This window comes from Sceloporus occidentalis, unplaced genomic scaffold (assembly GCF_023333645.1).
Source record: "Sceloporus occidentalis isolate IW3139 unplaced genomic scaffold, rSceOcc1.0.p SCAF_3, whole genome shotgun sequence".
Taxonomy (NCBI): domain Eukaryota; kingdom Metazoa; phylum Chordata; class Lepidosauria; order Squamata; family Phrynosomatidae; genus Sceloporus; species Sceloporus occidentalis.
This window is the reverse complement of record NW_028316983.1, coordinates 69,840,981-69,864,399: the sequence shown is the minus strand read 5'-3', so window position 1 is coordinate 69,864,399 and position 23,419 is coordinate 69,840,981. Positions and strand designations below refer to the sequence as shown.

The window sequence follows — 23,419 nt, the reverse complement described above, 5'->3', positions numbered from 1 at the left end:
GAACATGGGTATATCTCTTTGTTACACGAAGAGTATATCCACACTATACAACTATCGCACTTCGATAGCACTTTTATTGCCAATGTCATCTTAATGCAGGGGTGCGCAACCACACACCCCCCGTAAGCCCAAATACCTCCCACTTCCTGTGCAGACCTCAAAACGGCGATAAGAAGTGAAAGAATGTATCTTCCTGTTGATGTTTTGATTATGACTTCAGAGGAAAATGAAGATACTTCCTCTAATGACCTTCAAATGGCAACAGGACGTGAAGGTGCATCTCTTCCTTTCACATTTTGACAATCACAGTGTAGAATGACTGGAGGTAGTACAGGATTCTAAATGGCTTGTGGGAAAAAGATATTTTTGCATGTTTTTGTCTGTTTTATGATAAATTTGGGGACAAAAACTGCTTGAATATATGTGAAGTTGAAGGCTTTCATGGCCAGCATCCATAGTTTTTTGTGGTTTTTTGGGGCTATGTGGGTTTTTCGGGCTACATGGCCACATAGCCCGAAAAACCCACAAAAAACTATGCTTGGAAATATGTAATTTCTTCTTTTTTTAAAAAAAAAGTGTGGGGTTGGGGGGCTTTGGGGACTGGTGGGATGCTTCAAGAGCCACAAAAATGGGGTTCAAGGGCTGCATCCTGTCCTACAGAATCCTAGAATTTGTAGTTCAATGTGGTATTTAGGATTTGCTGCCAGGAGAATGGACTAGAGAAGTCTATGTCTTTCAAAAAAACTACAAATCCCAGTACTCCATACGATGGAACCATGGCAATTAAAGGGATATCAAGGTACTATAAATGTGCTGTATGAAGGCACCCAGAGTTTCAAATCTCTAGTGAGAAATGAAAAAGACTGATTGCAGTGGACAAATGAGTGGTTCTCAACTTGACAGCAGAAATAAGTAATGTACATCAAGGAATACTCTGGGGAGCAAGGACTTATACCAAATGTTTATTGTCAGCCAAAGCAGATCCATTGAATCAACACAAATTTGGTAAATCAACATTTTCTAAATCCCACTGGTTCTATGGTTGTACTCTAATTGGGACTAACACTGGATTTAAGCCAAGGACCATCTCGTCAGTAAAATGAGTATGTTCATTTTTCAAAGACATTCATTCATTTTCTCAATTCATTTCTTTTCCTGATTAAATGATAGATTTGCTGATATTTCTTGCTCTTCCCTCACCAATATTTGCAAGCTCCTCCCAACTTCTTTATGGCAGCTCTTCAGATTTCTTCAAGCTGTTTCTTTATTTCTATGTCACACATTCCAAAGCCATTCTCTTTGCAGCTTCCTTCTATCATTTCCAATTACAGCATGCAATGGCACAGCTAATTGTTTTTTAAAATCAACATAATCATAGAAGGAAACCCTACCTAAGCTGCTTCTAGGAGAGCACATTTAACATTTCAATTGGGGGAGGGGGCAACAAAAGAAACCATGGCAAAAGTGACAACACAGTTATATCTTTTAAAACATTAAGCTGTAAGAATGCTTACAGATCTGCATAAAATACAGCTACACAGCACCTCTTGTTGAGACTGAAAGCCGGTTAACGTCTACAGTATGTCTCTCAATGCATCTTCATTCAATTTAATTTTATTGTTCTCAGTCCAACAGTACTGTACTCACTTTTAATCTAGTCTTCTATACAGTGGACCCTTGTGATACGCTGGGGTTTGGTTCCAAGACCCCCCCCAAAAAAATAACAAAATCTGTGTATGCTGAAGTCCCATTAAATATAATGACATAGCAAAATGGTGTCCCTTATAAAAATGGAAAATCAAGGTCTGATATTTGAAATTTATACTTTTTTTGAACATTTTCATACCGTGGATGCTTGAATCCATGTATAAAAAATCTGTGTATAAGAAGGGCCAACTGTAGTTTTCTGTCTCTCTCAGGTTTACTTTTTCTACAGATTTGATAACTGCAACCTGGCTGAATTTCAGGGCTGAAATCCACACAGAAGGCTTGCACAAGCTCTATGTGTGTACATGTATGTACATGCATACCTAGATACATCTACTCATTAGTAGTTTTAGAAAGTCTACTCCATCCTGCTAAGCCTCCCTATTGGAAACAGAGAAGGGAGGGTGATCCTTAGGGATTCTTCCTGCCTTTTGGGAAGGCCAATGGCATATGGGACAATATTCACTTTTATCTCAGTTTAGAGATAACAGCAAGGTCCACTTGTGATATGGACTTTTGTAGAAAAGGGTTAGTGTATGTATTAGAAAAATTAAGGTAAAATATGGTTATGTCTGTGAAGATTACATGGTACAGGATTACCATACATCCACCTTTCCCCAGATACATATCCTCTTTTTAGAGCTAACATTTCTGTCTGGGAGGATTCTATCTTTATTATTTTTGACGTCCAGATTTTCCTTCAAGGTCTGGACTGGAGCAAGTGAGCCATCCTGGAGTAGAGCTTTAAGGAGGGGAGAGAGAGATCTACCAAGTTAAATCGGGGAAAGGGACACCTGCAAAGCAAGGAGTGACAACCCAATGGGAGTAACCAAGTAATTGGCTGACTAACTGATTCCAAAGGGATGTCATAACGAAGAGGGAACAGCTCTTCCACGGCTCCAGAGACTAGGACAAGAAGAAATAGATTCAAGCTACAGTAAAAGAGATTCCACTTAAATCTCATGACAGTCAGAGCTGTCCGTCAATGGGATATGCTGCCTTGGAGTGTGGTGGAGTCTCCTCCTTTGGAAATTTTTAAACAGTGGCTGGATGGGAGTGCTTTCATTGGTGTTCCTGCTTGGCAGGGGGTTAGACTCAGCCCCTGTCGTCTCTTCTAACTCTATGATTCTAAGTGACACAGTAGCTTCCAGCTCCAGGAGATATTGAAAGAGGCAGGGAAAGGGAAGGCTCCAGTTTACCCAAGCTTACATGTAGCCTTGACTGACCTGAGGCATTTCACTTCTGAATTCCTCCCCCTTCCCCTCCCCACCTTATATTGGCCTGATAAGACAGACTAGCATGCTTGAGCTAGTCAGCATCAGGAGGAAGAACAAAGTGCACCTAAAAGAGACTGGGCACAAGATAATTGTTTTTATTTCTGCAGATACAAGAGTTTCATAGGGCAATGTGTTTCAGAGTGCATTATCTGTGACCCTTTAAGCACACTTCATTTTACAATTAGCTACATATTGAAAATCCAATTGTAACCAGATCAATTGCTGGTGTTATTAAATAGCTAAGTAATCAATTAAAATGAAAATGTTATTTAAATACAATGATGGCTAGGAATGTAGCCAATAGCTATTATCACAACTTATATAGTAAAATAGGCCCTTGGTATCCACTGGGATTTGGTTCCAGGACACCTGTGGATTCTGTCCTGCACTGCGGCCAGCACACACAGACACATGCCGATAAGGAAGGCAATTAACTATGGAGCTGGAACTAGTCCACAAACCTTGCAGGGAGAAAGAGAGAAAGCAAACCGAAAGCCAAGCCGAAGTCAGGATAACAGAGGTCTCAATAGTCAGTCCAGTCCAGAGTCAGGTAAGCCAGAAGGTAGCAATAGTCCAGTCCGATCCGAAGTCAAGAGTCAAGGCAACAAGGAGTCAAGATACAGGGAGCCAGTGCAGGCAGCAGTCACACCAAAGGATCATGCAATAAACTCTGGCATTGAATTGGTGTCTCTCTGCTCATTAAGAGAAACTCTTCCCCATGCCACCTGAGGCTGATTTGCTAATTGCTTCTCAGCAATTCTCTGGGATCTGCGCCTGCAAGCACTTTCAGCCCTTGTGTTGTCTATAGGAGGGAACCTTGAAGCCTGGTTCCTCCCCAGAGTCACCACTAGGCTGCTGTACCACCAGAGGAATCCCACCAGCACTAGGACCTGGCTGAGCCTCCTCCTCTGGGGCTGGGAGATCAGGGCTGGATTCTGGCAGAGCAGGATTAGCACCTGGTGTAGCCTCAATTACCTCTTGCTCTGGAGGAGCCCCATCCTCCTCCTCATCCTCCGAGACCTGCTCTTGGCTGGCCATGACAGATACCAAAATCTGTGGATGCTCAAGATCCACTATATACAATAGGATAGTAAAATGACACCCCTCATATAACATAGCAAAATCAAGGGTGTTTTTTTTTTTGGGGGGGGGTCTTTTTTAAAATTCATGCCATAGATGGTTGAATCCATGGATATGAAAGGCTGACTGTAAGGTATTTACAGTGTGAATCCTCACAGTGATCCATAAATGTAGTCAAGTTGATTAGCGTATTCCCAAGGAAAGGATCTATTGGAAAGGAAGAGAATACAGAAAACTGGGAGTGACTAGCGGGTGACTGAATGTTTGAAGGAATTTTTAAAAGGCTGGCATGTATCACGGAGAATGAATGAGAATGAGAGAGATTGAGTGTGGAAGTTAGGAATACGTGAAAGAGATGCAAGTTAGAATTAGTTAGGGTCAGTTAGGATTTAGATGTGTTAAATAAGTAATCTTTTAACTATATTATGAACTTCTGTCTAATAAATTACGTTTGTATTATACTTTTATCCCTCTGGGAATGCTACAACAGCCTTGCTGGTTATGGATGATATCAGACACATAGTATCTGTGGTGGCAGCAATGGTTCAAGGATGGTAGCATCCAGTGGTTGGATTATACAAAGAAAGTCTTGCACAGAAACCATGAGGACATCAAGAAGGTCCGACACATTTGGTGCCATAGCAGCTGGATAAGTGGCAGTCCTCACATTTGGTACCAGTAGTGGGATGGGGGAAAGCATGGAAATTGTGTCTTTAATCTCTTATGTCACCAGAAAAAAAATGAAGCTTTCCCCCCAGAAGTTGATGATAATAATTTTCACAGGAGGTATGCAAAATAAAATCAAGAGCCTTTCAGCTTAGTGGAACACTTGTTTCCATGTATTTAATTTTCCTTGTACCTAACACTACAATAATTGAAAGTTGCCCTACAGCGAGATCAGAACAAACAAAATTCAGCAAATAAATAATCCATAGAAGCAAAGAAAAATATTAAAATGAAATAAGCTATTAAAGATGGTTCAGATGTGAGAATGTAAAATCTGGTATTTATTGCAATCTCCATCCAACAACAAACCAATATAAAAAATGAGGTAATACTGTACATGTACTTGTTTTAAGTACTATTTATCAAAAATGTAGTATTACAGATGACCCACCAAGGGGAAATACACAAACCAATGCAAGCACATTGAGGTGACATGAACAAACTAATCATACAAACAAATTATGTAAAAAGAAACTACATTTTGTTTCCAGGCCAAAGCAGAAAAGCAGTTAATACTAATAAACACGGTTGCTATTAGACAGCATTTTAAATGCTGTTTCTGTTACAATGAAAACAGTTGAAGAGGATTACTCAACTATAAGAATATGTTAAGTTCATGTGTTTACTGTTCTAAGGCTCTACATTTCACAGATCACTCTGTTTGAACTGCTTGTATTTCACTCTGCTTTGTCAATAAAGAAGTCAAGTATTCCTTGTTATTTGTTTAGCTGTGGATCAACTCAGTTTTGCAAACTGACATAGTTCCCAATGATTTCCCCTTTCCTCAGGTGGAGGAACAGTACTACTATTTTAGCATGTTTCTGTGCTATGAGTAGTTTCTTAAAGTTCATATTAGACTCCAGAATAAATATACCCGCATAATACAATTTTTTTTACTTCAACTGATGGTTGTTTCCAGAAGGTGGTGTTGGGAGTTGCACTTTTGCCATGCAGTAGATATATTAAGGTGTGGACCTAATGATTTCATCCTAATTCCTATATTTCATTCTAATGCCTATATTAGTGGAATATGTGTGGGTGGATGTGTCTTACACTGTTTTAACTTTTTAAATTATTCCCCCTTTTAAATTATTCAGTTTAGTATGCTTGTTTTTGAAATTGTTTAAACTGACTGTTTACTTTTTCTAAGCCACCCAGAGATTTTATGATATTGCACAGGAAGTACATTGCTAAATAAATAAATAAACAAATAATTCCTGCTTTGGAGTCTTTTAAACAGAGACTGGATGGTTGTCTGTCACAGGGAGTGCTTGGATTATGTCTTCCTGCATAGCAGAAGCGGGTTGGACTGGATGGCCCTTGGGGGTCTCTTTCAGCACTATGATTCTATGGACCCCCCATATCTGTTCTATATGCTTCCTAATATCTAATGTGAAACTGCTGAGTTAGGTGCCATCAACATGAAGCCAAGCCCTCTCTCCAGTCCACCTGCCTTGGTCCAGGCCTTGGAGGTAGAGAGGAACTGCTGGACCTTCATCCCCTTCCCCTCCACCACTCGCTTCTCCTTTTGTGTCATGTCTTTTTAGATTGTAAGCCTGAGGGCAGGGAACCATCCAATTAAAAAGATTGTATGTACAGCGCTGTGTAAATTTACAGTGCTTTATAAATAAAGGTTAATAATAATAATACAGCGCAGATGTAGCCTTACCCAAGGTCAGCTGGCAGGCTTGCATGGCCAAGCAGGGATTCATATCCTGGTTTCTCAGGCCCTGTATATACCAGCCATTAAGATCGGCATTGGGGTATTCACAGCCCCTAAGTCGCCTAGTCCAACACTCAAACTACTACACCCCACTTGGCTTGTTTTCATCATTATCACTGCTAATTTTCTAAACCTCTCTAAAATAATTCCTCCCATCATTCTCCTCTACATGTATCTGAGTGTGAAATGTTGTTAAACTTTGTGTCAGAGTAAACACAAAAGGTAATAATAATAATAATAATAATAAAATTTATTTGTATCCCGCCCCTCTGAGAACAATTGGGGCAGCTAACAAGTTAAAAATACAAAACATATCAAATCCCTAGTACCCTCCCCCCCTTAAAACGCTATTAAATCTAATAGAGAATTAAAACCATGCAAGTTAAAACTGACCCAACATAACAATAATCAATGGGAGCGACGGTATCTATTTATTCATAGGAGTTTCCTGAGGCCAGGTTCTCTATTCTGGAAAGGCCTGCCAGAAGAGATCCATCTTAACAGCCTTTTTAAAGCTGTCTAAGGATGTAAGCAGATGGAGCTCATCCGGCAGGCCATTCCACAGTCTGGGGAAAATGCCCTCTGGGAGGTAGCCAAAAGTCTTGAAGTTTGTGGCTAAAGTAGGCCTCTCCCAGAGGACCGGAGTGCGCAGGGAGGATTATAGGGGAGAAGGCAGTCCCGAAGATAGTTTGGACCCAAGCCATTTAGGGCTTTAAAGGTAATAACCAACACCTTGTACTGGGCCCAGAAACTAATAGGCAGCCATTGGAGGGACTTTAGAACCAGAATAATATGGTCTCTCCTAGATGTTCCGGAAATTACTCTGGCTGCCATATTCTGTACTAGTTGCAGTTTCCGGATCAAGTACGAGTGTAGCCCCATGTAGAGCGCATTACAGAAATCTAGACGTGAGGTTACCAGCGCGTGGACAACAGTCTCAAGATCCCTTACTTCCAGGAAAGGGCACAGCTGGCGTATCAGTAGCCAACAAAGAGGACTAGTGAAGAAATGAAAACATGCCTCTAGCCTAAATTGGCCCTATGAAGTAAGAGAATTCTGGAAAGTGGGTGGATGAGAAGGAAAAGAAGGTTCCTTTCCACCCAAACACATTTTATGTAGCTCTCATGCAAGAAGATCCTATACTAAAATTTCACACATTGTCAGCCTCTTAAGAAAACTGCTGAAGATGAGTGTTCTCCTATATTCTCTACAATCAGATTAAAAGAAGGGACTCCCTTCCAGCAGTTGCAAGCAGTCAGCAGCCTGCAAGGGCTCTGCAAACTGCCATATATTTAACTTTACTATAAAAGAGATTAGCAAGTGCAAGACCTAATGCCACCTTTCAGATGTACTGGTCTATGTCTCTTGTCCTCCCTACCCAACAATCTGCCATGCTATCTGGAGATGATGGGAGATGTAATCTAATATATCTGGAGGGCACCTGGTTGGGGAGAAAAGTCACAGATCACTCTGCATTAGCAGTCACATTTACCTTTTGAAAGCAACTTTAAGAGACAGAGCCAAAAACATTTTAATTTGTTGCAGTATCAAATGAAGAGGGGAGGGAGAACAAGGGGAGACCTCTGTCATCTTAAAGACTATCAGATTTATTTTAGCATGAGCTGTCATGTATTACAATCCACTAGATTGGATGCATCTGAGGAAATAGGTTGTCATCCATGAAAACTCAAGCTAAAATAAATCTGATAGTTTTAAAAATGAAAGAAATCTCCCTTTTTCCCCCTTCCACACTTTTTTGTTTTTAAAGCCACGGCTTCTCATCGATTTTGGTAGCAGATACTTTTGCCTATTCATGGAAGATCAGCCACTGCCAACATTAGGTGCTTGCTCCTCCGCAGTGCGAGGAGATAATTAGCCAATCATAAAGCCTCTCCTACCTGCCAACAACAGTTCTGATCTCTGCAGGAAGGGAAACACTTCCTTTACCCAGTTCCCAACCCAACGAAAAAAGGGTTCCCCATTTATTCCCTCACAAAGCAAAGAATGTGAAAACGAAGTCTAAATTATTTCTTTGTGTAGACTTCATGTCAATAGCAAAATTCTACCTAGACATGAAAGTCCCCCCCCCCCCGCAATTCAGAGCAACAAATGGTCTCAGGCATTTATCAATTCAAGGATTTCACTGACAAACTCAGTATTTTAGGGATTTTACCTTATGTCTCTTTCCAACAATATATATCTGTATACTGCATGGAATAATAATTAACTTGTTTTTCCAACATTGGCTAGAAGCAAAGTCAGAGATGCTATCTGCCTCTCAACAAAAATTCAAAAGATTGTACTAGTCAATCACATCACCTGGATGTCAACAGATCTCTGTTTTCTCCTCTGGCCTATTCAGGTTCTGAATTGTAGAGCTTTTGTGTGCTTCTCTCTGCAGAACCAACAAGGGATCTTTCACGTAATTCATATATCACTCATATATAAGAATTCAAACTGTCACATGGACCATCATGTACAACGGTCTTACGTGCATTTCCTGTTGTTGTTGCTTGTCAAGATACTTCCTTCTAACCAGGTTGGACAGAACAGGCACAACACCTTATTGTCTTATATCTCTGTCAGCCAAATCTGAGGTGCATTCTTTAATGACAGGAATACAGCCACTTTTCCTTTTCTAAATTTGTTACTGCTCACAAATCACAATGCAAATATGTGTCTTCCTGCACAACAAAGAGAGGGGTTGTATCTCTCCCTCAAGATTTCCAGCAACTGCAGATAAAAAAGGGGCTAGCTTCCTTCATGTTGGCTTTAGAACCCTACAGCTGGTTATAGGCAACACATAACTCCCTTGTTGCAATAGCTTCACTGGCTACCATCTCATTTTTAGTCAGAATTCAAAGTGCTGGTTATGACCTATAAAGTCCTACACAATTTCATCTAGGCTACCTGAAAGACTGTACTCCACCATGTGTGTCTGACTGAATTTTAAGTTCCTCAGTGGAAGTGTAGTGAGTTTAGCCATTGTCACGGGGTAGATGAGTTTTAGATTTCTTGCTAGCATCATGACGAAACTTTAATAGCTATCCAGTGGCATAGAAAGTGTTATTTTATATTTATCAGCTTTGCTAGATATTTTGCTTTAGACTGGGAATGAGCAGGATAGTGAATTTTCCTCTACTACTAACCACCTTGTATAGTTGTCATAGCTTTTAGGATGGGAGACTGCCCACTCTTACACACTTCACTTTTCTCAAACTGCAGCTGCTTTAAAACACAGCCCTTCTCAATCTGTTGCTGAACCCCCAACCAGCACTGAAACCTGTATGTCAGGCTCCTCTCCCCCAGTGCGGGTGATGCAACCCATTTGGCTAGGTTGACAGAAGCTGGGACTAATGACAGGAGCTCACCCCCATCATGCAGCACTTGAGCCTTGAACTGCCAACCTTCCAATCTTCAGAACTGGCATCTTAACCACTAAGCCACACCATCCCTGCTACCATGCTACCAGATGATTTATGCTGTATTTATTGCTTATGTCCACAAGTGCTAGAAGTGGTAGTTGTCGAAGTAGACATTTTCTTCATTAATAACTTGGAGAACCACCACAAAAAAGCTCCTTCTACTAATTCCCTTTCCCACATCCCTCTCAACATGTTCCTGACAATAGGTCTCAGTCCATCTTCTGTATTGCTGGCATATATTTTGCTGCTCCTCTTCTGCCCTGGGGATCACAGCAAAGGGATGTGACCTGCTTCAACAGTAGGTGGTTAAGGCTGCTCTGGCATCTGCAGCACAAAGACACTAACACAGAGCTGGGCTGCAGGCGACAGCCTCTAAGTCTACACTGCCAACAATTCTCTTTCATGGAAAAAACCAGAAGAATTGCAAACTTCACCGCAACTGCAAAGGAAAAATTAAATAAACCCAAGTCTTGAACTAAAATGATATCTTTACTTTCGTGCTCTCTGAAGCCTCACATGCACTAAAACAACATTCCTCTGAGGAGAGGAGCTGTGTCTCTTTTCACCAGGGTGGAAAGGGGCTACTCAGCAACCAGAAATAATGATTATCTAATGACCACACCAAAATGTGTGGACTCCTGAATGAGGGTTTAGCTGCACTGATTCAGGTACAGTTAATTTACTGCTGAGCAATTGTAATTATGACTAAATACCCCTATGGTGATTGATTACACATGTGTTATTTGATCATTCTAAAAATGTCTACACTAAATAAGACCACTCAAAGAAATAATCCATGTAACAAGCCAGGCAAAACAAGACATTTAAAAAAAAAAGCATTCACCACAAATCTCCTAAACCTAATTGAGGATCAATATTACCATTTTTATTTATCTGGAAATGCTCACTAGCTCTACAGAACGCTCAGCTACCAGTCATGCCAGTTTCTAATATTTTATTTCGAAAACCAGTATGCTATAGTAGATAGTGCTGAACTTTGACAACAGAGACCTGGATTCAACCCCCAAAATGTACCAGGAGAGTTTGGGCTAATAATAGTCTGTTAACCTAATCTATTTCACAAGATTGTTTTAAGGACTTTTTAAGAGGGTCAAAGGTCATATATATTCCTCCGTGAATAGATGGTAAAACACCTATCTAGCTCCCATTGACAAAAATGCATAATGAAAACAACACACAAACTCATGGCATTTTGTTTATTCTACTGTGTTGAAAATAATCACCATATTACCTCTGCTAGATATTTGCTAGACATTATACACAGGCTGCCTACTCTGGCTAGTTATTCAATTTCGATTTAATGAGTCAAGACTAATACAAGTAAGTGAAAATTGTGACAGATCACCATTGTTCCCTTTATTTCCAATAATCAGAAACAGTTTTGTAGCCCCTTAAAACTAACAATTTTGGGAAACTATTTGCAATGGTCAGATAGTGGAAGGCAAGGTGTATGTAATCCAAACAGCACCATTCATGCAGAAGAAAATCAGTAGGCTTGAAGAAACTTCAAAAAACAGGCCTGTGAAGACTGAGCATGCTAAGTGACCATGCAATTCTGACCAACTATTGAGGGAATGAAAAACTTAGTTTAATACCATAGACAACTGTATGGATGGTTGGGCAGAACAATGAAAAGGGGCCAATCTTTGTTATAGTATTTTGTTGCTGGTCTTACTGGTATCACATATTAATAAACACACAGATCTACAACTGAAATTCAACAAACAACCATATCTTTTCTGTTAACTGCAATTACTCTCGGTTCTCCCTGTAGCCTTGTCAGTTATTCAATTAATACCACTTCAGACCTGTATCCACAAATAGTACAGAGAATATTCTCAATAGCAAAAAAAAAAATTGTTAAGAAAAAATAATCAAGGCTTCTTAGCTTTGTTTTAAAAATAATAACAATAAGCAGATGTTTTGGCAGAAGTGAAAATATGTTTTAAAGAAAGGATTTGCAAGAAGAAATGTGAATTGTTTACAATAGTCATGCTTTTTCAAAGCAAGGCAGAGATAACTACCATAGGCTTCAATAATGAATTCTCTGCTATAGAGCTCTAACCACACCCTTAAATTACAATTCTGGTACCCTGAGAAGGTGGCTGCACTACAAACTTGAAATTGATTGAACCCTCGGTCCTTCTCTTCTAAGGGTGCAACCACATGGCCCCCCTCTGACACAGCAAAGAAGAATTGAAAGTCTTTATTCACCAGGGAGAAGCTTGTGCCTTTGCACCCAGTTACCTTGGGAGCAGCTGGCTGATCATTGACCAAGAAGCCTTTTGCCTGTGCTGGCCTTTGCCACAAAGCTGGCATGGGTGGGAGTCTTCTTTTTTGCTGCTTGGTTGCTGTTCCCAAGGTGACCAGATACCAATCCTATCAGTATTGAATGTGTACTGGAAACATAAACTGTTTTTGGGCTACACAGCCCGAAAAACCCACAAAAAACTATACAGTGGACCCTTGTTTGGTTCCAAGATCCCCTGTGGATAACAACATCTGTGGATGCTCAAGTCCCATTAAATATAATGACATAGCAAAATGGTGTCCCTTATGAAAAATGGAAAATCAAGGTTTGATATTTGAAATGTATACTTTTTTGAACATTTTCAAACCATGGATGCTTGAATACGTGTATAAAAAATCCATGTATAAGAAGGGACGACTGTATATACACCACCTTTCTAGTTTATATGTTTCCAGTACACATTCAATACTGATAGGATTGGCAATTGGACTTTTCTAGAACATGGCCACATAGCCTGAAAAACCGACAAAAAACTATGGATGCCGGCCATGAAAGTCTTTGACTTCACAGTGGTGTATATAGACTATAGAATATATATTCTATATGTACATACATGACTATTAAGTATTCCTCTCAGTTCAGACTACCAAAGTCTAAGGTATTACTGGCTCCAACGACACAATACCATAATTTGACCAATGGACAACTATAGTTCTTCATTTACTCATTTTTTGCCAACAATTCCCAGCAGCCCTAGTACAATACAATACAATAGTAAAGGACTATGAGAGTTGTAGGCCAACAACATCTGGCTGGCCATGGCTGCCCAACTCTAATTCATGAGAACTATGAGGAATTCTTTTTAAAAGATACAGGGTCTCTATTTTATGCATGTTTTCTGAACAATTTAAAATATGACCCCTTCCTCTTTTATCTATAGCCACAAGAACAACAAAAAAAATCTAAAAAACAAACTGGATCTCAAGATTGTAGCAGTAACCCACTTATTATTGCATTTATGCCTCAAGTCTAATTCTGTGGATCTTGTAAGAGTATTATGTGTCATGAAATTTCTGCATGAATTGTGCAACTATGCAATTTGGATACATAAAATTTCAAGTTCAACTGTCAAACTATTCTTTTACTTCTGTGTGATCCTCTTACCCTACATTGTAAAAGGACACTTAATATTTCTATGTTGGATTAGCATTACGCATCAGCATTTTAGCCTGACATCTTAGATACAGCTTTTTATTATTATTATTTTTATTATTTCTGTGTTGCATAATGGGAACTAAGTCGTTTTAACTCTTAGCCTCTTCTGAAAAGCACTTTAGAAATCACTGTAAAATTGGAATGCAAAAAGGTTTGCCCTTCATAATGTACAAACAAGTCCAAAAATGCTGCCTAGTAGTATTTAGCTGATCCAACAACCACTTGATGGTTTTGTAACTTTACAATCTTATTACCATATAAAATACACAAGTCAACCTTTTTATAATCATGCAAACCACATTATACAAAAGTGTCAATTACAAACTGTGCAGCTACAAACACGTTATTCACACTCTGCTGGAGCAGCTTACTAAGCTCTCTTGTTATTCTTATAACTTCTAGGACCATCTGAGGAATCAATTTCTATTTGAGGAAACACCTGAATACATTACCCTTACTGAAAAGTTACATCACACTCATGCAAGAGCACATATTTATGTAGGCCATACGGTCACCAATATTATATTTCTTAAGGAAGCTGCAGAATGTCTTTTAAAAAACCATTTGCTGTCAGAGGGACTGCTAATATTGCAACATATAATGAGGTCATGCACTGTTAAAGAGAGAATCTTAGAGCAAAATAAACCTGAACTTTCACTAGAAGCAAAGGCCCGTTCCACATGGGCAGAAAGTACGTGCCCCACACATACTAGGGTTAGAAAGGGGCATCCGGTAGTACATGCTCGGCGCGTACAAAATGGTGGCACCCATTCTACATGAGCGCCTCCATCTGGACGTCGCGGATGCCTAGTGTCTGCACGTCGCGCAGCGAAAATGATGCCACCAGTGCGCCATTGGCGCTTTGGGGCGCCATTTCCACGGCGCAAAAAGAAGCCGCTTTTAGCGGCCTCTTTTTGCTCCGCGAGGGAGCCCACAGTATGGAAGCTGCAGCTCCCTTGCGGAGCAAGCGGAGGCGCCGGCAGACTGCCCTTTTCGGGTGGTCTGTAAAGGGCCAAAGTTAACTAAACTGAGACTGTTATACTTTGAACCTATGACAAGACAACATGACTCACTGGAAAAGACAATAATACTTAGTAAAGCGCAAGGCAGCAGGAAAAGAGGGAGACCACACTACAAATGGATTGATTCAATCAAGGAAGTCATGAGAATTTGCAAGAACTGAGCAGGGCAGCTGATGACTGGGGCTCTTGGAGGTCGCTCATTCAGAGGGGCGCAACAACAACAACATAATAACGGAGCAGTATCCTAAGAATTTTGCTTCCTTGACAGTACAGCATTAGCAAACTCCATCACTGCCATTTGCAGGTTTAAGTATGCCGACTCCAGAGAAAATGCATGAAGCTATACTACAAGTGGATTTATAGAAGGCCATGAACTCAGCAATAATCATCTTCCATTAAGCATGTCTCATCTCACCCCAGCATTATAAGAACATTAAGACAAAAGGTTTTTTTTCTCCCATAACACAAGCTAAGATCTTTCTCCTTCCTCAGAGATGCACTCTCAAACAGCTGCCATTGTCAAAAAGCACAGAATTGGTTGGGCCTTCTCATAAGCACTATCACAAGCAAGTCAGGATCAAAATAACCCAAACATTCTTCCAGCCAGTATGAACCAAAGGCATGAATTCAGAAATATTCTTACTTTGTTTTCCAAATATTTTGACATTTTTTGCAAAAGCACAGAAGAAGCAAAACTTTTACAGTTCTGCCAAAATTCCAACATACAATCACAGGCAAGTAACACATAAAAAGCAAAAAGGGCAGATGGCAATACTTATAATCAAGCTGAATATATACATATACAGACACATACATGTGTGTATGTGTGTGTGTGTGTGTAAGCAACCTTTTGTTCTAAAAAGTCACATTAGCTCTTTGGAAAGAAGCTAATTCTTTGCTAAGAATGCCTTTTCAATAAATGGGATGGATGCCACAAGACATCACCCTCAAATTATTAGATTACAGAGACAACTCACTAAAAGATGAATTATACAAGACTAACAAATTTATTATAGCTTGAGTTTTCATGAACTCAGATATAATGACAGTGCTTTACAACCTACTTGGATCACAAGGTTGGCTGTTGTGATGACAGGCTACATTTAATTCTTGTTTACAAAGCTGAGTTTGTAGATCACACTCTTGAATGTAAGCATTCTTAAAGTCAATGCTAAAACAATGACACCATGGCAAAGTAATAAACCGAGGATTAAAGTACATTGACAGCAATGTAAAATTGCCCACTGTTGAGTCAAGCATCAAGATAATGAGTGCTATCTACATTATTTTTAAGTGCAGTTTTAAAATGAAGGTAGTCACCCCAGGTCATCTAGCGACACAGAGAATCAGCCTACAGTGCTGCCAATCTCCAACTGTCATGTAACATTTTCTTTTGCAAGATGAACAAAAGCAAACAAAAGGATATTAACTGCCGCTCCTGCCAAAGTCTTACAGAAATTAAATCTCATTGCATAGGGAAACACCTATGCTCCAACATCCTATGCTCAGTGATACTTCAGCAGGAGACATTCCTTATTTGTTCATTTTTTCCATGCTGGAGTTAATCCAGATTTGTAATTAGACAATTATTTTTCTACGAGTGGCAAGCAAAAATCAGCTCTAGGAAATCAGAAAAGCTTTTTACACTTATACAGAAAAGAAATAACACCCCACCCCCCACCCCCGCAAAGCCACCAAATTTTAGTCATGATTACATCAGAGCTACTACTGTGGAGTATCTGAACACAGGTGTTTATTTTTCTGTCAGATGCTTGAAGAAGCCAGAGTCAGCACACTACATGGAAACAAAGCATGACACAACAGGAGTGGAAAGAGTAGATATAATCACATTCATTGGCATGTGGTTAGCAGCTATCTCATGAACTTTTTAACAAGGTTGAGCTGACTGTATTCAGAGATTTCAAAACCCTGCCCACATTAAGATAGCTAATTTCTCACACCGATTACATGGCTAACCCCATAATAATCAAAGGCATAGCCATGTTAGTCTGGAAAATCATTATGCAAAGGGATCTGGTAGCACCTTTGAGACTAACTGAAAGAGAGATGTTGGTAGCATGATCTTTCCTAGACTTGAGCCTACTTCCTCAGATCCCTATGCATCTGAGCAAGTAGGTTCACGTCAACAAAAGCTCATGCTTCTCTCTTTCGGTTGATCTCAAATATGCTACAACATCCCTTTGCATACCTATAATAATCATTCTGTATAGTTCATTTTGTACCTGACAAGTGGATATTTTGATCATAGTTATCACAACTACAACTGATAACATCTATGGCAGCTGAGATAAGAGTGGTTCTTCAACATACCTTGAAGCAATTCTCAAAAACAATTCAGTCTTTACATATACAGGTTATTTACATGAATTCATGCTTCTCAAGAACGAAATCCTTTTCAAGGTTTAAATTCAGGATGAAATTCAAGGCTGCATTTCTAAAATCTAGAACTGCTTTATGAAAACAATGAACACTGGAAATAACCATTAGTTTCACACGTTCCTTTTCTTCCATTCTATTCGATTAATATTTCAGCCAGCTACACTGCCTTGCACTAAAGTGTACGCAGATTTATGAACTTGATTCCATAGTTCAGTTCTTGCACAGCCTTGCAATGCCAGCAAGAGAATTAAAAACAAACAAGCAAAACAGGAAAGTGTAAGACTGAAAATGCTACTCTAATTCCTCATGTTCAGAGGTAGCATTGGGAGTTCATACAATCTGCCATTCCTTGTTTCAGTTAAAAAAGGAACCAACAGGTTGAGTGGGAGCTGGCTGAGAAAGTGCCTACACTATTCGCATTTTAAAAAGGGCCCTTTCTTCTCCTCTAAAAGTACTCATGCCAGTCCAACGGGGGGCAAAAGTTTAAATCTTGCTGGCAAGCATATTAGAGCGAAAAGGATAAAGCATTTACAGTGGCAGGGTTGTTCTTTCACTCCACACCAAGAAGGAACCTTCCACTATTTTCATTCTATACAACAGCTCTAAGAAACAGCCAGGGCTGTTTTGCCTCCAACACCTGACATACCAACAGCAGAGGGAAACTTTGTTCAGTAATTAACACTCACTGCCAACAGGCTATTTAACACTATGGCTGCCTTTTTGTTGTTGTTTTCATCCACAAACGTTTTTTTACAGGAATGGAAACCTGAATCAGAGCAACAAAACATGCAAATGCTAAGGACTTGCAAAGCTCTCCGCAATTTCTGTGTGTGGAATTTCTATTCTTTGAAGAAAACAAAGGGACAAATGCAAATAACCAACTGTCAGAGCAAAAAATAAAACCAAGTCTTCCTAGTAGTTTCCTAATTACCCCACATTTTTAGCTTCCAGCACTAAGAGCAGACTTTGAAGAAAAAAGGCACCTTTCTAAACCCGCCTGTGAGTGCGAAACCACAAACCAGTTCAACCAAAGCCAAGAAAGCCATTGTGTTTTGTTTTTTCTCTCATTCCTTTCCATCAATCTGCAGTCAAACAGAACAAAGCAAGAAAAGAAGAGAAGGGGTAAGAAGATAAAAAGCCCAACAGTCTGGGTTGCTGTTTGAAAAGGGGGGCACTGGCATTCAGAAAGCATCTGGTTTCAGGGTCTGTTAGCAGCGGAGTGGCCTGGCTGCTTCTCTTTTCCAGACTGTACGGCAGACCTGGGAGAAATCCAAAGATTTCGTTTCTAAACATTTGTCTCTCTGGGGTGGAGAAGCAGGCGAGGCAACATTCCTGGCCGTGAAAGGCTGAGATTGGAGGCACCACCGCAGGTAAAGCCAGGCAGACTGAGCCATGTCTAAAAATACACGGCCAGTGATTTTCTTACAGGCAGTTACCATTATTGACTCTCTCTCTCTCTCTCTCTGTGTCCATTACGTCTTCCAGGTCACCAGGCCACTTTCATTAACGTGGAAAAGGCCTATAACTTTCCAAGCTACTAGGGAGGGGGAAAGATAAAATAAAACAATCATTTGAAATGTGACCCTTTCCTTCCTATTCCTTCAGGAGAGCCAGCCGCGGCGTAGTGCTGTCAGCTTTGGACTTTGGTCCAAATACATACTGCAGAAATAAACCAGTTTTGAGACTGCTTTTAACTGCCCTGGCTCAATGGTGGGGAATTCTGGGAAGTGTGGTTTTGTTAGCCTTCTCTGTCAGAGAGAGAGAGAGAGAGAGCACTCTGGAAAGCCACAATGAACGCCAATTTCCAGGGTTCCCTAGCACTGAGCCAGGGCAGTTAAAGCGGTTTCAAAGTGGGTTATTTCTGCAGTGTGTTTTGGACCTATGCCTGTAGACCAGGGTTCGAATCACCGCTGGGTGTGCAAGTCACACTGTCTCAGCCTCAGAGGATGGCCATGGCCAAGAAAACCCCATGAAAGGGCTTGAGGGCACCCAGCAACAAAATTAACCAAAGGCTTGCTTGGTTTTTAGACTCCCTAAACGTCCAACGAAACAAAAAGGGTGGGAGAATCTCTGTTTAAATGGCATTTTAATGAATATCCGCAACCAACGCCACCACCATCTGGGTTTTTTTTTTAATTCAAAAATATAGGGGGGGGGGAATGTTAAGCCTGCCCTAGACATAAATCTTAAGTAGAAACCAAAGGGCGGGAAGGAGGGCGAGAGACATCGTGGAAGAGCCCCAAGGCAGGTAGAAAGCCAAGTCCTCCGAGCCCTAATACCCACGAAAGAGAGGGCCACCAACACACGCCCCGAGAAGAAATAATGGAGTCTTAAGTCATAATATCTGCAAAAGAGAGAGACACCGACCCCCAAAGAGAAGAAAGAATGGAGTCCACAAAACCAACCCCCTCAAGAAAAGAAATAATGCTCAAGTCGTAATAGCCACTAAAACACACACATACACAAAAAGACAAGCAGCCTCCCAAAGGGGGGAAGATCATGCAGCCAGTCTTTGGTGCAGGTGGGGAAGAAGGAGGGGACGGGGAAAGGGAATGAAACTCAGAGTGAAAAGAAGGGAAGGGAGAAGAATGGCGGCAAGGCAGGTGGGAGAGAGGCAGGAAAGGCGTAAGAAACCATGGAGGAGGGATCGGGTCCAGAAGGAGGAGGAAGAGGATGGTGAAGAACAAGAAGAAGAAGAACAAGAAGACTCCCTGCAGAGAAAGAAAGAAAGAAAGAAAGAAAGAAAGAAAGAAAGAAAGAAAGGAGCCAGGAGGCTCTGAAGAGGACTCAGAGGGGTCTCCAGTCCCACTGATTTCTGCTTCAAGCCCAGCTCTCCAGGATGGAACTGGTGGGAAGGTTGGGCGGTCAACTTGCGAAGGAATTCAATAGCATATGCATATTATATATATATATACATACATACACATGTTGGTCAAGGTTCTGACTGTAATAACAAGGCATGCAACAGGCGTCAAGAGAGAGGGGGAAAGAAAGTACTCACCGCACGCGCCTGGGGCGCCACCGCCGCCACCCGCATGTTGCTCCTGCTGCTATTAATGCTGCTGCTGCTGCTGCTATTGCTGCTTGGCCCCAGACCCGACAAACCAGCCGCCACCGCCGCTGCGATCCTGGTTCATTCCACTTGGGCACGCGCATGCGCACGAGCACGCCCCTCTCTCTCTCTCTCTCACACACACGCATACACTGAAAGGAACGCGCACGGGCACGCGCCTCCTCCTCCTCCTCGTCTCTCGCGCGCTCGCCACGCAAACCCCTCCCTCAATACAGCGTTTGGTGTCCAACACGCCTTAGCGTTCTGAGAGGGGCGTGGCTTAACGCAAACTCCGCCTTCCTCCCTCCCTCAGTAGTAGCGTTATAACCAACACAAGCCTCAGCGTTCTGAAACGGGCGGGGCTTAGCTCGCGCGCGCTCCTTCCTTCAACGGTTTTTTTTCTCCTCTTCTTCAGTCCTCACACAGAGGAGACCCACCCACAGTAAAAGACAGACGCTCTCTTTCCCCGCCCTACACACACTCTATATACTGAAGACATAATAGTGAATGTTAGTCGGCCCTCAAAGAGTTATAGTTGCCTCAGTGGTCCGTGGGGGACCCCCTCACCACCAACACCGCCTCACACGCGTGCGCGCGCTTATGCGCGCGCGCGTGTGAGGCGGTGTTGGTGGTGAGGGGGCCCCCCACGGACCACTGAGGCAACTATATATATATATATATATATACACACACACACACACACACACATATATCGTATATACACATACAGCGAGGCGACAAAATGTCCCCGTGCCCTTTTACCTCAGAGGAAATTTCTTTCTTCCCCCCCCCCCAATTACCACCACCAACCATATTTCAAATAAATAAAAATAATAAATAAAAAAAATAAAAAGTGTTGAGGATGAGGCAGGTTTCTGAGGTAAACCCTCCTCCTCCTCCTCTGCGCTTTGTTGTGTTGTGTAGTGTAGTGGCACTCGCTTTCCTCCTCCGCCTTCTTTCCGACACCTGCTTCTTCCTGAGATTTTATCACCCTTTAAAATTAAAAAAAAAATGAAAATAAAATAAATCGACTAAAAGACGTCGCTTTTCTTATCAGCCCTGTCGGTTCTCCTTGTTTTGCAGCAGCCCCTCCCGCCTCCTCTCTTTTTTTGGTTACTGTTTTTATTGGGGGGAAACCCCTTCTTCCCTGACCTCTTTCCCTCGCATCTTTCTAAATGGAGGGGGCCAAGTCACACTGTGAAAGGGGCTTGTGGCACCTTTGAGACTTAAAGAAAGAAGCTGGTGGCATTGAGCTTTCCTAGACTCGAGCCTAGGAAAGCTCATGCTTTTTAGTTCCAGTTCTTTCAGTCAGTCTCAAAGGGGCAACAAGGTCCCTTTACATACCAAGAGGACAGTTTACCTAACAAGCTTTTGCATCCTGATTTATATATACTTTTCTCATGCTCCTGCTGCTACCCGCTTTCTTTCAGTGAGTCACAAAGGTACTACTGGATCCCTTTACACACTGGTGTATATATATTGCTCATGCTTCTGGTACCACCGTCTTTCTTACAGTTAGTCTCAAAGGTGCTACTAGATCCCTTCTCCATCCTGATTTATATATACAGTACATTTCTCTTGCTCCTGCTAGCTCTTTCTTCCTTTCAGTTAGTCTCAAAGGTGGTAGTAGATCCCTTTTGCATACTGATTTATATATACATTTCTCTTGCTCCTGCTAGCAGCTTCTTCCTTTCAGTGAGCCTCAAAGGTGTTACCAGATCTATTTGCACACTGATTGTATGTGTGTGTGTGTGTGTGTGTGTATGTATGTGTATATATATATATATATATATATATATATATATATATATATCCTGCTACCAGCTTCTTTAGTCTCAAAAGTACTACTAGATCTTTTTTGCATCCTGATTAATATATACATTTCTCTTGCTCCTGCTAGCAGCTTCTTCCTTTCAGTGAGCCTCAAAGGTGCTACTAGATCCATTTGCATACTGATTTATATCTACATATATTGCTCCTGCTCCCAGCTTCTTCTTTCAGTGAGTCTCAAAGGTGCTACACAAGATCCCTTTGTATGCTGATTTTCCAGAGTGCTACTTGGCCTTCGAATTCTGTCTTCTTGGTTTGGGAAGGTCTGGCCTTCGCCCTCTTTCTTGGGGGTTGCTGCCCCTCCCCAACCGCCTCCATTGAGTCATGCCATTTTCGTCAGAAATAGGTGTGAGCTGCTTTGGGCCCTCGGGGCTAAAGGTTAGCAAATCTGTGAAAAGCACCAGTCAGACACATCTAGCACCACCTTTTCTTGAGCCCAGCCACTCCTCCTCCAGAAGGCAAAGCTGGGGGGTAGGGCTGCTTTTTCACTGGTTGCTGCTTGAACTCTCTGGGCTTGGCCTGTAGATCCCTTTCTTGCAAAGACAGGTAACAAAAGTCGGTAAAGCAACCCTCTTTGTTGAGGTTTCTGGAAAGAAGGGAGGCGTTCCTCTATATCAGTTTGTTGGCTTCCTCTCAGTGCCTCTCGCCTCCCCGAACACACACATCATTTTATGTTGTACAAATAAATAATTAAAACACCCATTACTAATCAAAACTGCATTGATGTGCGTTTTTAACCAAGTCTTTAAAATCCAAGCTTCTTTCAACTGTGTTATACACACTTCTGCTTGTTGGGGCATGTCTAGCCTTGGGGCCAAAAGATACTGGCAAGCATATGCTTAGAGATCTACATCTTAACTGCCTTTGAAATGAAAGAGCTGGAGACTACAAGAAAGGAGAGGTGAATGGATGGATGGAGACAGGCAAAGAGCAGCAGAATGTGAGGAGTTGATGAAAACTTTTTTTGAGGCAAAAGCTAGGCAAACCTGTTATCCTGATATGTTGATGAGCTGTTTATGTAGCCGCAATATCAGCAGAGTTTTTATTCCTCTGTATCATTTATTTGAGCCAGTGTTGTGTAATGGTTTGAGTGTTGGACTAGGACTGTGGGACACCTTGGCCAACCCACAGGAGTTTATCACACAAGGAAGATCCTGCAGGAAAATGTGAGTTAAACAAGATTTAAATTAAATAAAACCTGGAAATGCCCAAAGTTTATCAGACGATGGAGTTAAAGTGTAATAACGCAAAGTTAATCCAAACGCAAAGCAGAGAAAACCGACAGCTTTTTACTTTCAGAACAACCTGAAACTAAAAAAGCTGCCATTTTTATCTGCTTTGTGTTTGGATTAACTTTGCGTTATTTCACTTGGGCAGTCTCCTAGTGTAATAAACTACCCAAATTTGCAAGTTTTGTTTAAATTCAAATCTTGTTTAACTCCCATTAAACTCCTGTTTTCCTGGAGGATCTCCCCTAGTGTGATAAACTCCATAGTCCCTCAGCCTAAGTGGAATGCCTCTTCTGAACAGATTTTGCCAAGAAAACCCTATAATAGGTTTGCCACAAGTCAGAGTTGACTTCAGGGAACACAACAACACAATCCTCTATTTTTCCAGTGCTGATAGTGCAGAGGGGGGAAAATCACTCCAGAAAGTACAGAACAGAACAAGGAGGATGACTGCTATGCCC

At 41.3% G+C, this 23,419-nt stretch overlaps 1 protein-coding gene across 13 annotated transcripts in view; it reads right to left on the bottom strand.

Annotated features, from left to right (window-relative positions):
- Nucleotides 1-20,161, bottom strand: part of PTPRF (protein tyrosine phosphatase receptor type F) — a 686,838-nt gene extending 666,677 nt beyond the window's left edge. For 7 of the 13 annotated variants that reach the window (XM_089514953.1, XM_089514952.1, XM_089514956.1 and 4 more), the window contains exon 1: nt 19,849-20,160. The gene's annotated coding sequence lies outside the window, so the exon portion shown is untranslated. Of the gene's footprint in view, nt 1-19,848 lie in introns of all 13 variants that reach the window. The other 6 variants (XM_089514948.1, XM_089514949.1, XM_089514947.1 and 3 more) reach the window with 2 other exon arrangements.
- Nucleotides 20,162-23,419: the final 3,258 nt, after the last annotated feature.